At 46.9% G+C, this 14,851-nt stretch overlaps 1 protein-coding gene across 3 annotated transcripts in view; it reads right to left on the bottom strand.

The window, feature by feature from the left end:
• The window catches only part of HDGFL3 (HDGF like 3), a 141,709-nt gene that overhangs the window by 50,580 nt on the left and 76,278 nt on the right, over positions 1–14,851 (bottom strand). The window lies entirely within an intron of this gene.

Here is a 14,851-nt window from a genome sequence, read left to right as displayed (position 1 = left end):
CAGAAATCTATTTTATTTTACCAGCCTATGTTTAAATAAGTCACCATTCACATACCAATTTTAAAACTCATACAGATTTGCTCTAAAAAATGTAGTTTGATTGATCACTATAGGGTGGGCAAAGTGAATGTGTAAGTTATTGTAGTTATTGTCATTTACCATACAAAAGCCACCAGCTCAGAGCGGGCCGAATCAACTGCTTTTATTGGGACAACACTTGCTCATTTTGAGGAAGTGCTGCGGCATAGAACATTGCAGCAGATGTATTAAGCCTGGAGAAGTGATAAAGCAGTGATAAGTGCAAGGTGATAACGCACCAGCTCCTGTCATTTTTCAAATCTGTAATGATTGGCTGGAGCGTTATCACCTTGCACTTATCACTGATTTATCACTTCTTTATCCCTTCTCCAGGCTTAATACATCTGCCCCAGTGTGCTAATCAGCAATGCATCACCAGAGGGTAAATAACACCAATGCTACTATATACCTGTGATCCAATACAAACCTTATCATTTCATTTTATTATCTGCACACACTTAATTCTATAAAAGAGTGTCTGACTATCATGATGAGATTGCATCCCGGAAGGATGCGCTCGCAACATGATTGACAGGCAACGGGTGTCCAGGGGCGGCGACAAACCGCACTGATACCGCTTCTCCCCCATGTATGACATTGGCGGTGCTGGCTCAGTGAAAGGCCTATCAGTATCTGGGCTACTATCTAACATATAGCAGGCCGATATGAGGTGGCAATGTATGAATGGTCAGCATCGGTTTCGACAGCTGCAGGTGGCAATGCCCTATCTCCACAACAGGGACAGAGCTGTCCCTAGCTGTGGCAGGTGCTGGCTCTGAACTACGCAGGGGATCTCGCGTGAGTAGCGAGATCCTGCACATGCGCAGTGGAGCCAGCCAGGCAGGGAGACACAGCGCATGTGCACTAAGCTGAGTGCTCAGGGGCATCGTCCGCTTAGGCAGACAAGATGTTCATCTTGTCCATGTCTCGTCCTGCTTTGCCTCGGTAATGAGTAATACATTTACCCCATAGCTTTGAATTTCTTTCTCTGAAATTGGAAAAGAAAGAGAAACCTAATAAATTATTTACATAATATTATAAATCAACAGAGTGAACTTTTTTGACAAATGTAAAAGCAGGAACGTCCATGGCTGTGGTGTTGGCAGGGACTTGGTTTTGCAAGCACTGACAATATAATCATTTGGGAAAGTGGAGGTATTCGCCATAGCAACTTATCAGACAATTGTGTATATCTGACTGTACTATAGTGCAAAATCAGACATTTTCAAGTGTTTCTATTAACAAAAATGACTAAACATATAATAACCCATGTGACTTTAAAAAAAATAAGATTTTACTTACCGATAAATCTATTTCTCGTAGTCCGTAGTGGATGCTGGGGACTCCGTCAGGACCATGGGGAATAGCGGCTCCGCAGGAGACAGGGCACAAAAGTAAAAGCTTTAGGATCAGGTGGTGTGCACTGGCTCCTCCCCCTATGACCCTCCTCCAAGCCTCAGTTAGGATACTGTGCCCGGACGAGCGTACACAATAAGGAAGGATTTTGAATCCCGGGTAAGACTCCTACCAGCCACACCAATCACACTGTACCACCTGTGATCCAGGCACGGATACAGAGGGGGGCGGTGGGGGCGATCGCCCCCCCTAGCACACTTCTGCCTACAGACAATCTGTCTGTGAAGTCCTGCTCCTTAACCCCTTCCTATCTCAGCTGGCCGTCAGCTATAGTCAGTCAGCTATAGTCAGTGGTGTGAGTCGCAGCAGCTCACAGCGGGTGCCCCTTCCTCCTCACTCACCCTTTTGGCCTGCACGGCAGTTAATCAATCAACATAGTTTGTTGATTGAGACTGCTTTCATCTCCCCAGCGTCTCCTTGCTGATAACAGATCCAGGAAGTGTGGCTGTGTGTTGGGGGCGTGGCTTCACTTATAAGACAGGCTAGTGGGCTAATACAAACAGTATACTATAGTGTGTTTACTTTTTTCCACACTGAGAGCATGCTGCATTCCTGCACCCAGAGACCAGCCAGAGGGACTTTCCTGCCAATCTGTGCCATTGACCAGCCTGTGGAAAAGGGACCATCTTACCAGCCTGTTGCAGAGGAACCAGCCAGTAAGAGATCTTCTTGCCATATTCCCTAGGCAGGGTATTACAGGTTGAGTCTCACATATGTGCGATACAGTAGAACAGAGGATGTCTGTAGTAGATGCACTTATAGGTTTTAAAATATTCCTTGTATTTCATAATATTAAACATTACATATCATGTCCTGTCAGTGAAATACTAAAATAATAGAGAGATGCGTGTAAAAGTACAGAAAATGTGTATAAAAATGCTATACAAGAAATATGGTGTATGCTAATCTGTCCTCTATTTGGTTACTTTCTCATAACACCATACTCCTTCTACAAGGTATCAACTCGGAATTGTCCTCACCGTGTAATTCCCCTACAAGGTGCCCTCACTATAGCCTCACAAATGAGTATTAACGTCTTCAAGTTCCTGTATAGCATTGGTCCTATAATGTGCATCAGTTTATATATCAGTGGGAGAGATCCCTTGATTATAAATGGCACCCTAATAGCTGGTAGGGATATATTGCAAGATAAGCAGGTAAAGGATTTGTTAGTGGGTGTTTGGTATAATAATCACTTCTACAACACATCAAATCAAAGTCCCCCAATATAACATCTATCCAAATCCCTAGAAATATTTCAATTGCTTGATATGGTGCGTCCTCGGGAGCCTCACTCTCTTATAACTGATGTCATTACAGACAAGGGGCCTAATTCACACCTGATCACTGCTGTGCATTTTCTCACAGCAGCCGTTCAGGTTTGAACTGCACATATACGCTGGTGCATGCCAGACAGCCGACGGCCATCTCAGCCCTGCCAGGCAGAGGCGGACGCTGGGCAGGAGGGTGCGGGCCGGTGGCGTTTTGCTGCCTTTTTAGGGGTGCGGTCCAGGCAACGCAGGTGTGCCCGGACCGTGCGGGGGGCAGGCTGCTGCGTGACGTCACACGCAGCCGCTGTGACCCGGTCAGTGACTAGTAGCTCCCTGCCTGTGCGCAGGAGCTGCGCTGGTAGGGAGCTACTCATCAAGTACAAAAGCATTGCCGCTGTGCGATGGTTTTGAACTTGTACGGTGGGGAGTCAGACATGCGGGGCGGACTAGCCTTGTGCTGGGTCCCCCCCCCCCCCGCATGTCTGAGTAACTGATCGTAGCTGCACGGCTACGATCAAGTTTGAATTATGCCAAATGTCTTGTCACTACTGTTGCCACAAATGCCGTATTTTGATGGCCCTCTATTATACCATCTATATGTTCATCATAATTTATGACACGTCCTGTACAGTTGTGATACCTACAGTATACAAAGTTGTAATTCCCTAATATTGGGGTATAACAAAAAAATATTAAATTAAAGCAGAATGTCTGGATTAATTATGATTGACTTATTCTATATCAGCACCTCATATTAACATGAGAAACAGTAACAATCTGATAATAGATATATAAAATAGACAATCCTAGCAGTGCGCACAAGCAGAAAAAAAGCAGCTCGGTGAGCTCAATATTTTACTTAAAGGTATCCTCACATCTTCACCAAATATGTGCCAAAAAAGGTTGAATAGAAGTTATCCAGCGCTACTGCATACAGTATGTAGGTCATTCATAAATATACCACTTCAGATACAGCAGATGTCATATCTCACAGTATACTTCTTATTAGGCTCATTCAGATATACCCAAAATGTAAGAGATAAGCAATTATAGTGAAACACTGTTTAATAATTGTAAGATTTAATATGAGAAAAACGAAAACATATAAACTCCACACAGATCACATGTATTTCCAAGTGGCCAAATTTTGACAATTCCAGCTAGACATGAACTGTTATTTAAGCAGTTCAGAATGCACTTGAAACAGTGCAAGTCCTGGGTTCTCCCACTGGTGCAGGCTCAGGTTTGGCTGAAATTTACAATTATTAAACAGTACTTCACTATATTTGCTTATCCCTTTCATTGGAGATAGCTGAATGAGCCTAATAAGAAGTATGACATCTGCTGTATCTGAAGTGGTATATTTATGAACAACCTACATATGCAGTAGCACTGGCTAAATTCTATACAACAATGTGATAATACCTATAATTCCTTAAATTAATTGTATCAATCAGATAACTATGGTATACTTGCAACATTTTTCTGGAAAAAAAAGGGTGGTGGGGGGATTTCCCAAACCTATGTGGCACATAGATGCAAAAGGGATTTTAATCTACAGGTGAACTCCTGCGAGTATTACGTACTCTCACTTAATCCTGGTTAGTCTCAAACTCCATTATTGGACAATTACAAATGTGGAATTCATCTATTAGGGTTGGCAAGTGTTGAGTACTGTGTGGGATTATCAAATAATTGGTCTAACCCCCCAAGACTCTGTGCCTAAAATCCCCTTGGTACTATTCAGCAGTTCCCCTTATTATAATAATATAACAGGGTATTATAATGTGTCTTCCCTTCCTGGTTCAGTAACACATAAAATGCCAGTTGTTACCATTTGTATCCATAAAAGTTGCTAGTATCCCAAAGAAAGGAATTATAGGTATTATCACATTGTTACTGTTTCTCATTTTAATATAATGCGCTTATATAGATTCAGTCAATCATCAAGGTTTATGATAATACTGTATTTCATAACGACGTTGACATATAAACCTTGATGATTGACTGTCTCTATATCAGTACCTCATATTAAGATGAGAAATAGCTGCAAATAATTACTCCAGACATTTTGTTTATATTTAATTTTCTTTTGCTATACCCCAATATTAGGGGATTATAACTTTTTATACTGTAGGTATCACAATTGTACATGACGTGTCATACATTATGATGAACATAAGGAGGGATTTGGATAGATGTCATATTGGGCAACTTTGCTTTGATGTGTTGTAGAAGTGATTATTATACCTAACATCCACTAACAAATCCTTTACCTGCAATTATACCTATTTGTGTGATGGATGAATTTGGACGGGAGAGGGGAGGAGTCAAGATGGGAGGGGTCAAGATGAGAGGGGTGGAGTCAAGACGAGAGAGGGGAGGAGTCGGGACTGGAGAGGGGAGGGGTCAAGATTAAACCGTAAACCGCCCCCCCTAAAAGAAAAGTCTAGATCCGACCCTGCTGTGATCTGAACCCAGTTAACAGCATGATAACAGCGGAGCCTCTGAAAAGATGGCTCACAACAATAATAACCCGATTTTTGTAACAATAACTATGTACAAGTATTGCAGACAATCCGCACTTGGGATGGGCGCCCAGCATCCACTACGGACTACGAGAAATAGATTTATCGGTAAGTAAAATCTTATTTTCTCTGACGTCCTAGTGGATGCTGGGGACTCCGTCAGGACCATGGGGATTATACCAAAGCTCCCAAACGGGCGGGAGAGTGCGGATGACTCTGCAGCACCGAATGAGAGAACTCCAGGTCCTCTTTAGCCAGGGTATCAAATTTGTAGAATTTTACAAACGTGTTCTCCCCCGACCACGTAGCTGCTCGGCAGAGTTGTAATGCCGAGACCCCTCGGGCAGCCGCCCAGGATGAGCCCACCTTCCTTGTGGAATGGGCCTTGACAGATTTAGGCTGTGGCAGGCCTGCCACAGAATGTGCAAGTTGAAATGTGCTACAAATCCAACGAGCAATCGTCTGCTTAGAAGCAAGAGCACCCAGTTTGTTGGGTGCATACAGGATAACAGCGAGTCAGTTTTCCTGACTCCAGCCGTCCTGGAAACCTATATTTTCAGGGCCCTGACAACATCTAGCAACTTGGAGTCCTCCAAGTCCCTAGTAGCCGCAGGTACCACAATAAGCTGGTTCAGGTGAAACGCTGACACCACCTTAGGAAGAAACTGGGGACGAGTCCGCAGTTCTGCCCTGTCCGAATGGACAATCAGATATGGCTTTTGTGAGACAAAGCCGCCAATTCTGACACTCGCCTGGCCGAGGCCAGGGCCAACAGCATGGTCACTTTCCATGTGAGATATTTCAAATCCACAGATTTGAGCGGTTTAAAATGTGATTTGAGGAATCCCAGAACTACGTTGAGATCCCACAGTGTCACTGGAGGCACAAAAAGGGGGTTGTATATGCAATACTCCCTTGACAAACTTCTGGACTTCAGGAACTGAAGCCAATTCTTTCTGGAAGAAAATTTACAGGGCCGAAATTTGAACCTTAATGGACCCCAATTTGAGGCCCATAGACACTCCTGTTTGCAGGAAATGCAGGAATCGACCGAGTTGAAATTTCTTCGTGGGGCCTTCCTGGCCTCACACCACGCAACATATTTTCGCCACATGTGGTGATAATGTTTTGCGGTCACCTCCTTCCTGGCTTTGACCAGGGTAGGAATGACCTCTTCCGGAATGCCTTTTTCCCTTAGGATCTGGCGTTCCACCGCCATGCCGTCAAACGCAGCCGCGGTAAGTCTTGGAACAGACCTGGTACTTGCTGAAGCAAGTCCCTTCTTAGCGGCAGAGGCCATGAGTCCTCTGTGAGCATTTCTTGAAGTTCCGGGTGCCACGTCCTTCTTGGCCAATCCGGAGCCACGAGTATAGTTCTTACTCCTCTATGTCTTATAATTCTCAGTACCTTGGTTATGAGAAGCAGAGGAGGGAACACATACACCGACTGGTACACCCACAGTGTTACCAGAACGTCCACAGATATTGCTTGAGGGTCTCTTGACCTGGCGCAATACCTGTCCAGTTTTTTGTTCAGGCGGGACGCCATCATGTCCACCTTTGGTCTTTCCCAACGGTTCACAATCATGTGGAACACTTCCCGATGAAGTCCCCACTCTCCCGGGTGGAGGTCGTGCCTGCTGAGGAAGTCTGCTTCCCAGTTGTCCACTCCCGGAATGAACACTGCTGACAGTGCTATCACATGATTTTTCGCCCAGCGAAGAATCCTTGCAGTTTCTGCCATTGCCCTCCTGCTTCTTGTGCCGCCCTGTCTGTTTACGTGGGCGACTGCCGTGATGTTGTCCCACTGGATCAATACCGGCTGACCTTGAAGCAGAGGTCTTGCTAAGCTTAGAACATTGTAAATTGCCCTTAGCTCCAGTATATTTATGTGGAGAGAAGTCTCCAGACTTGATCACACTCCCTGGAAATTTTTTCCCTGTGTGACTGCTCCCCAGCCTCTCAGGCTGGCATCCGTGGTCACCAGGACCCAGTCCTGAATGCCGAGTCTGCGGCCCTTTAGTAGATGAGCACTCTGCAGCCACCGCAGAAGAAACACCCTTGTCCTTGGAGACAGGGTTATCCGCTGATGCATCTGAAGATGCGATCCGGACCATTTTTCCAGCAGATCCCACTGAAAAGTTCTTGCGTGAAATCTACCGAATGGAATCGCTTCGTAAGAAGCCACCATTTTTCCCAGGACCCTTGTGCAATGATGCACTGACACTTTTCCTGGTTTTAGGAGGTTCCTGACTAGCTCGGATAACTCCCTGGCTTTCTTCTCCGGGAGAAACACTTTTTTCTGGACTGTGTCCAGAATCATCCCTAGGAACAGCAGACGTGTCGTCGGAAACAGCTGCGGTTTTGGAATATTTAGAATCCACCCGTGCTGTCGTAGAACTACTTGAGATAGTGCTACTCCGACCTCCAACTGTTCTCTGGACCTTGCCCCTATCAGGAGATCGTCCATTTTCTTTGAAGAAGAATCATCATTTCGGCCATTACCTTGGTAAGGACCCGGGGTGCCGTGGACAATCCAACCGGCAGCGTCTGAAACTGATAGTGACAGTTCTGTACCACGAACCTGAGGTACCCTTGGTGAGAAGGGCAAATTGGGACATAGAGGTAAGCATCCCTGATGTCCCGGGACACCATATAGTCCCCTTCTTCCTGGTTCGCTATCACTGCTCTGAGTGACTCCATCTTGATTTGAACCTTTGTATGTAAGTGTTCAACTATTTCAGATTTAGAATAGGTCTCACCGAGCCGTCTGGCTTCAGTACCACAATATAGTGTGGAATAATACCCCTTTCCTTGTTGTAGGAGGGGTACTTTGATTATCACCTGCTGGGAATACAGCTTGTGAATTGTTTCCACTACTGCCTCCCTGTCGGAGGGAGACGTTGGTAAAGCAGACTTCAGGAACCTGCGAGGGGGAGACGTCTCGAATTTCCAATCTGTACCCCTGGGATACTACTTGTAGGATCCAGGGGTCCACTTGCGAGTGAGCCCCCTGCGTGCTGAAACTCTTGAGACGACCCCCCCCCCACCGCACCTGAGTCCGCTTGTACGGCCCCAGCGTCATGCTGAGGACTTGGCAGAAGCGGTGGAGGGCTTCTGTTTCTGGGAATGGGCTGCCTGCTGCAGTCTTCTTCCCTTTCCTCTATCCCATGGCAGATATGACTGGCCTTTTGCCCGCTTGCCCTTATGGGGACGAAAGGACTGAGGCTGAAAAGACGTTGTCTTTTTCTCCTTTATACGGCAATACTTCCATGTGCCGTTTGGAATCTGCATCACCTGACCACTGTCGTGTCCATAAACAACTTCTGGCAGATATGGACATCGCACTTACTCTTGATGCCAGAGTGCAAATATCCCTCTGTGCATCTCGCATATATAGAAATGCATCCTTTAAATGCTCTATAGTCAGTAAAATACTGTCCCTGTCAAGGGTATCAATATTTTCAGTCAGGGAATCCGACCAAGCCACCCCAGCGCTGCACATCCAGGCTGAGGCGATCGCTGGTCGCAGTATAACACCAGTATGTGTGTATATACTTTTTAGGATATTTTCCAGCCTCTTATCAGCTGGCTCCTTGAGGGCGGCCCTATCTGGAGACGGTACCGCCACTTGTTTTGATAAGCGTGTGAGCGCCTTATCCACCCTAAGGGGTGTTTCCCAACGCGCCCTAACTTCTGGCGGGAAAGGGTATACCGCCAATAATTTTATATCGGGGGAAACCCACGCATCATCACACACTTCATTTAATTTATCTGATTCAGGAAAAACTACAGGTAGTTTTTTCACACTCCACATAATACCATTTTTTGTGGTACTTGTAGTATCAGAAATATGTAACACCTCCTTTATTGCCCTTAACAAGTAACGTGTGGCCCTAAAGGAAAATACGTTTGTTTCTTCACCGTCGACACTGGAGTCAGTGTCCGTGTCTGTGTCGACCGACTGAGGTAAAAATAAGAATTTACTTACCGATAATTCTATTTCTCGTAGTCCGTAGTGGATGCTGGGAACTCCGTAAGGACCATGGGGAATAGCGGCTCCGCAGGAGACTGGGCACATCTAAAGAAAGCTTTAGGATCACCTGGTGTGCACTGGCTCCTCCCCCTATGACCCTCCTCCAAGCCTCAGTTAGGATACTGTGCCCGGACGAGCGTACACAATAAGGAAGGATTTTGAATCCCGGGTAAGACTCATACCAGCCACACCAATCACACCGTACAACTTGTGATCTGAACCCAGTTAACAGCATGATAATAGAGGAGCCTCTAGAAAAGATGGCTCACTACAACAATAACCCGAATTTTTTGGTAACAATAATTATGTACCAGTATTGCAGACAATCCGCACTTGGGATGGGCGCCCAGCATCCACTACGGACTACGAGAAATAGAATTATCGGTAAGTAAATTCTTATTTTCTCTGACGTCCTAGTGGATGCTGGGAACTCCGTAAGGACCATGGGGATTATACCAAAGCTCCCAAACGGGCGGGAGAGTGCGGATGACTCTGCAGCACCGAATGAGAGAACTCCAGGTCCTCCTCAGCCAAGATATCAACTTTGTAGAATTTTACAAACGTATTTGCTCCTGACCAAGTAACTGCTCGGCAAAGTTGTAAAGCCGAGACCCCTCGGGCAGCTGCCCAAGATGAGCCCACCTTCCTTGTGGAGTGGGCATTTTAAGATTTTTGGCTGTGGCAGGCCTGCCACAGAATGTGCAAGCTGAATTGTACTACAAATCCAACGAGCAATCGTCTGCTTAGAAGCAGGAGCACCCAGTTTTTTGGGTGCATACAGGATAAACAGCGAGTCAGATTTTCTGACTCCAGCCGTCCTGGAAACATGTATTTTCAGGGTCCTGACCACGTCAAGCAACTTGGAATCCTCCAAGTCCTTAGTAGCCGCAGGTACCACAATAGGTTGGTTCACGTGAAATGCAGAAACCACCTTAGGTAGAAAATTTGAGGACGAGTCCTCAATTCTGCCCTTTCAGAATGAAATATTAAGTAAGGGCTTTTATATGATAAAGCCGCCAATTCTGACACCCGCCTGGCTGAAACCAGGGCTAACTCGTCACTTCCATGTGAGATATTTTAAGTCCACAGTGGTGAGTGGTTCAAACCAATGTGACTTTAGGAAACTCAACACAACATTGAGATCCCCAAGGTGCCACTGGAGGCACAAAAGGAGACTGTATATGCAGTACCCCTTTTACAAATGTCTGAACTTCAGGCACTGAAGCCAGTTCTTTTTGGAAGAAAATCGACAGGGCCGAAATTTGAACCTTAATGGACCCTAATTTTAGGCCCATAGACAGTCCTGTTTGCAGGAAATGGAGGAAAACGACCCAGTTGAAATTCCTCTGTAGGGGCCTTCTTGGCCTCACCCCACGCAACATATTTTCGCCAAATGCGGTGATAATGTTTTGCGGTTACGTCTTTCCTGGCCTTGACCAGGGTAGGGATCTTCAGGATCCGGCGTTCAACCGCCATGCCGTCAAACGCAGCCGCGGTAAGTCTTGGAACAGACAAGGCCCTTGCTGGAGCAGGTCCTTTCTTAGAGGTAAAAGCCACGGTTCGTCCGTGAGCATCTCTTGAAGTTCCGGATACCAAGTCCTTCTTGGCCAATCCGGAACCACGAGTATAGTTCTTACTCCTCTCCTTCTTATGATTCTCAGTACTTTTGGTATGAGGGGCAGAGGAGGGAACACATACACTGACTGGTACACCCACGGTGTTACCAGAGCGTCCACCGCTATTGCCTGAGGGTCCCTTGACCTGGCGCAATATCTGTCTAGTTTTTTGTTTAGACGGGACGCCATTATGTCCACCTTTTGTTTTTCCCAACGGTTTACAATCAGGTGGAAGACTTCTGGGTGAAGTCCCCACTCTCCCGGGTGAAGGTCGTGTCTGCTGAGGAAGTCTGCTTCCCAGTTGTCCACTCCCGGAATGAACACTGCTGACAGTGCTATCACATGATTTTCCGCCCAGCGAAAATCCTTGCAGCTTCTGCCATTGCCCTCCTGCTTCTTGTGCCGCCCTGTCTGTTTACGTGGGCGACTGACGTGATGTTGTCCGATTGGATCAATACCGCCTGACCCTGAAGCAGGGGTTTCGCTTGACTTAGGGCACTGTAAATGGCCCTTAGTTCCAGAATGTTTATATGAAGAGATGTCTCCAGGCTTGACCATAAGCCCTGGAAATTCCTTCCCTGTGTGACTGCTCCCCAGCCTTGCAGGCTGGCATCCGTGGCCACCAGGACCCAGTCCCGAATGCCGAATCTGCGGCCCTCTAGAAGATGAGCACTCTGCAACCACCACAGGAGGGATACCCTTGTCCCTGGTGACAGGGTTATCCGCTGAAGCATCTGAAGATGCGACCCGGACCATTTGTCCAGAAGGTTCCACTGTGCGTGGAATCTGCCGAATGGGATTGCTTCGTAGGAAGCCACCATTTTTACCCAGAACCCTTGTGCATTGATGCACTGAGACTTGGTTCGGTTTTAGGAGGTTCCTGACTAGCTCGGATAACTCCCTGGCTTTCTCCTCCGGGAGAAGCACCTTCTTTCTGGACTATGTCCAGAATCATCCCTAGGAACAGAAGACAAGTCGTCGGAACCAGCTGTGATTTTGGAATATTGAAAATCCAATCGTGCTGCCGCAACACTACCTGATATAGTGCTACACCGATCTCCAACTGTTCCCTGGATCTTACCCTTATCAGGGAATCGTCCAAGTAAAGGATAACTAAAATTCCCTTCCTTCGAAGGAATATCATCATTTCGGTCATTACTTCAGTAAAGACCCGGGGTGCCGTGGACCATCCCTACGGCAGCGTCCGAACTGATACAGTTCTGTACCATAACCTGAAATACCCTTGGTGAGAAGGGTAAATTTTGACATGAAGGTAAGCCTCCTTGATGTCCCGAGACATCATGTAGTCCCTTTCTTCCAGGTTTGCAATCACTGCTCTGAGTGACTCAATTTTGAATTTGAACCTCTGTATGCAAGTGTTCAAAGATTTTAGATTTTAAAATCGGTCTCACCGAGCCGTCTGGCTTCGGTACCACAATAGTGTGGAATAATACCCCGTTCCCTGTTGCAGGAGGGGTACCTTGATTATCACCTGCTGGGAATACAGCTTGTGAATGGCTTCCAAAACTGCCTCCCTGTCAGCGGGAGACGTCGGTAAAACAGACTTTTGGAAACGGCGAGGGGAATACGTCTCGAATTCCAATTTGTACCCCTGAAATATTATCTGAAGGATCCAGGGGTCTACTTGCGAGTGAGCCCACTGCGCACTGAAATTCATTGAGAACGGGACCCCACCGTGCCTGAACTTGTAAAGCCCTAGCGTCATACTGAGGGCTTGGCAGCGGCGGAAAAGGGTTTCTGTTCCTTGGAACTGGCTGATCTCTGCAGCCATTTTCCTCTCCCTCTGTCACGAGCAGAAAAGAGGAACCCTTTTGTCCGCCTGCCAACCAGGACTGCGCCTGATAATACGGCGTCTTATTTTGAGAGGCGACCTGGGGTACATCCCCTCTTTTAAGGCAATACTTCCAAATGCCGTTTGGAATCCGCATCACCTGACCACTTTACTGGAATAATTGGACAACGCACTTATACTTGATGCCAGTCGGCAAATATTCCGCTGTGCATCCTGCATATATAGAAATGCATCTTTTAATTGCTCTATAGGCAATAATATACTGTCCTTATCTAGGATATCATATTTCCAGTCAGGGAATCCGACCACGCCAACCCAGCACTGCACATCCAGGCTGAGGCGATTGCTGGTCGCAGTATAACACCAGTATGTGTGTAAATACATTTTAGGATACGCTCCTGCTTTCTATCAGCAGGATCCTTAAGGGCGGCCATCTCAGGAGAGGGTAGAGCCCTTGTTTTTACAAGCGTGTGAGCGCTTTATCCACCCTAGGGGGTGTTTCCCAACGCACCCTAACCTCTGGCGGGAAAAGGTATACTGCCAATAACTTTTTAGAAAATATCAATTGTTATCGGGGGGAAACCCACGCATCATCACACACCTCATTTTATTTCTCAGATTCAGGAAAACTACAGGAAGTTTTTCCTCACCAAACATAATACCCCTTTTTTTGGTGGTATTCATATTATCAGAAAAGTGTAAACTTTTTCCATTGCCTCAATCATGCAATGTGTGGCCCTATTGGAAATCACGGTTGTCTCTTCACCGTCGACACAGGAGTCAGTACCCCTGTCGGCGTCTGTATCTGAGGTAACGGGCGCTTTAGGGCCCCTGTATAAGACGTCTGGACATGCACAAGCTGAGTAGCCGGCTGTCTCATGTCAACCACTGTCTTTTATACAAAGCTGACACTGTCACGCAATTTCAACAGTACATCCACTCAGGTGTCGACCCCCTAGGGGGTGACAACACTATTTCAGACACTCTACTCCGTCTCCTCATCATTTTTCTCCTCATACATGTCGACACCAACGTACCGACACACAGCACACACACAGGGAATGCTCTGATAGAGGACAGGACCCCACTAGCCCTTTGGGGAGACAGAGGGAGAGTTTGCCAGCACACACCAGAGCGCTATATATATACAGGGATAACCTTATATAAGTGTTTTTCCCTTTATAGCTGCTGTATTGTTATATACTGCGCCTAATTTGTGCCCCCCTCTCTTTTTTAACCCCTTTCTGTAGTGTAGTGACTGCAGGGGAGAGCCAGGGAGCTTCCCTCCAACTGAGCTGTGAGGGAAAATGGCGCCAGTGTGCTGAGGAGATAGGCTCCGCCCCTTTCTCGGCGTCCTATTCATCCGTTTTTCTATATGTTTTGGCAGGGGTTAAATGCATCCATATAGCCCAGGAGTTATATGTGATGCATTTATTTTAGCCATATAAGGTTTTATCGATTTATTGCGTCTCAGGGCGCTGCCCCCCCCAGCGCCCTGCACCCTCAGTGACCGGAGTGTGAAGTGTGCTGAGAGCAATGGCGCACAGCTGCGGTGCTGTGCGCTACCTTATCTGAAGACAGGATCGTCTTCTGCCGCCGATTTCACCGGACCTCTTCGCTCTTCTGGCTCTGTAAGGGGGCCGGCGGCGCGGCTCCGGGACCCATCCAGGCTGAACCTGTGATCGTCCCTCTGGAGCTAATGTCCAGTAGCCTAAGAAACCCGATCCACTCTGCACGCAGGTGAGTCCGTTTCTTCTCCCCTTAGTCCCACGATGCAGTGAGCCTGTTGCCAGCAGGTCTCACTGAAAATAATAAACCTAAACTAAAACTTTCACAAAGAGCTCAGGAGAGCCCCTAGTGTGCACCCTTCTCGTCGGGCACAGAAATCTAACTGAGGCTTGGAGGAGGGTCATAGGGGGAGGAGCCAGTGCACACCAGGTGATCCTAAAGCTTTCTTTAGATGTGCCCAGTCTCCTGCGGAGCCGCTATTCCCCATGGTCCTTACGGAGTTCCCAGCATCCACTAGGACGTCAGAGAAAGGACGTTTTAACGCGCCTGACGGTGTTTGAGACGCCTGGACAGGTACTAATTGGT

Source organism: Pseudophryne corroboree, chromosome 6, assembly GCF_028390025.1.
Source record: "Pseudophryne corroboree isolate aPseCor3 chromosome 6, aPseCor3.hap2, whole genome shotgun sequence".
NCBI classification, from domain to species: domain Eukaryota; kingdom Metazoa; phylum Chordata; class Amphibia; order Anura; family Myobatrachidae; genus Pseudophryne; species Pseudophryne corroboree.
Note: the sequence above shows the minus strand (reverse complement) of the source record. Positions and strands in the feature narration are given on the sequence as shown.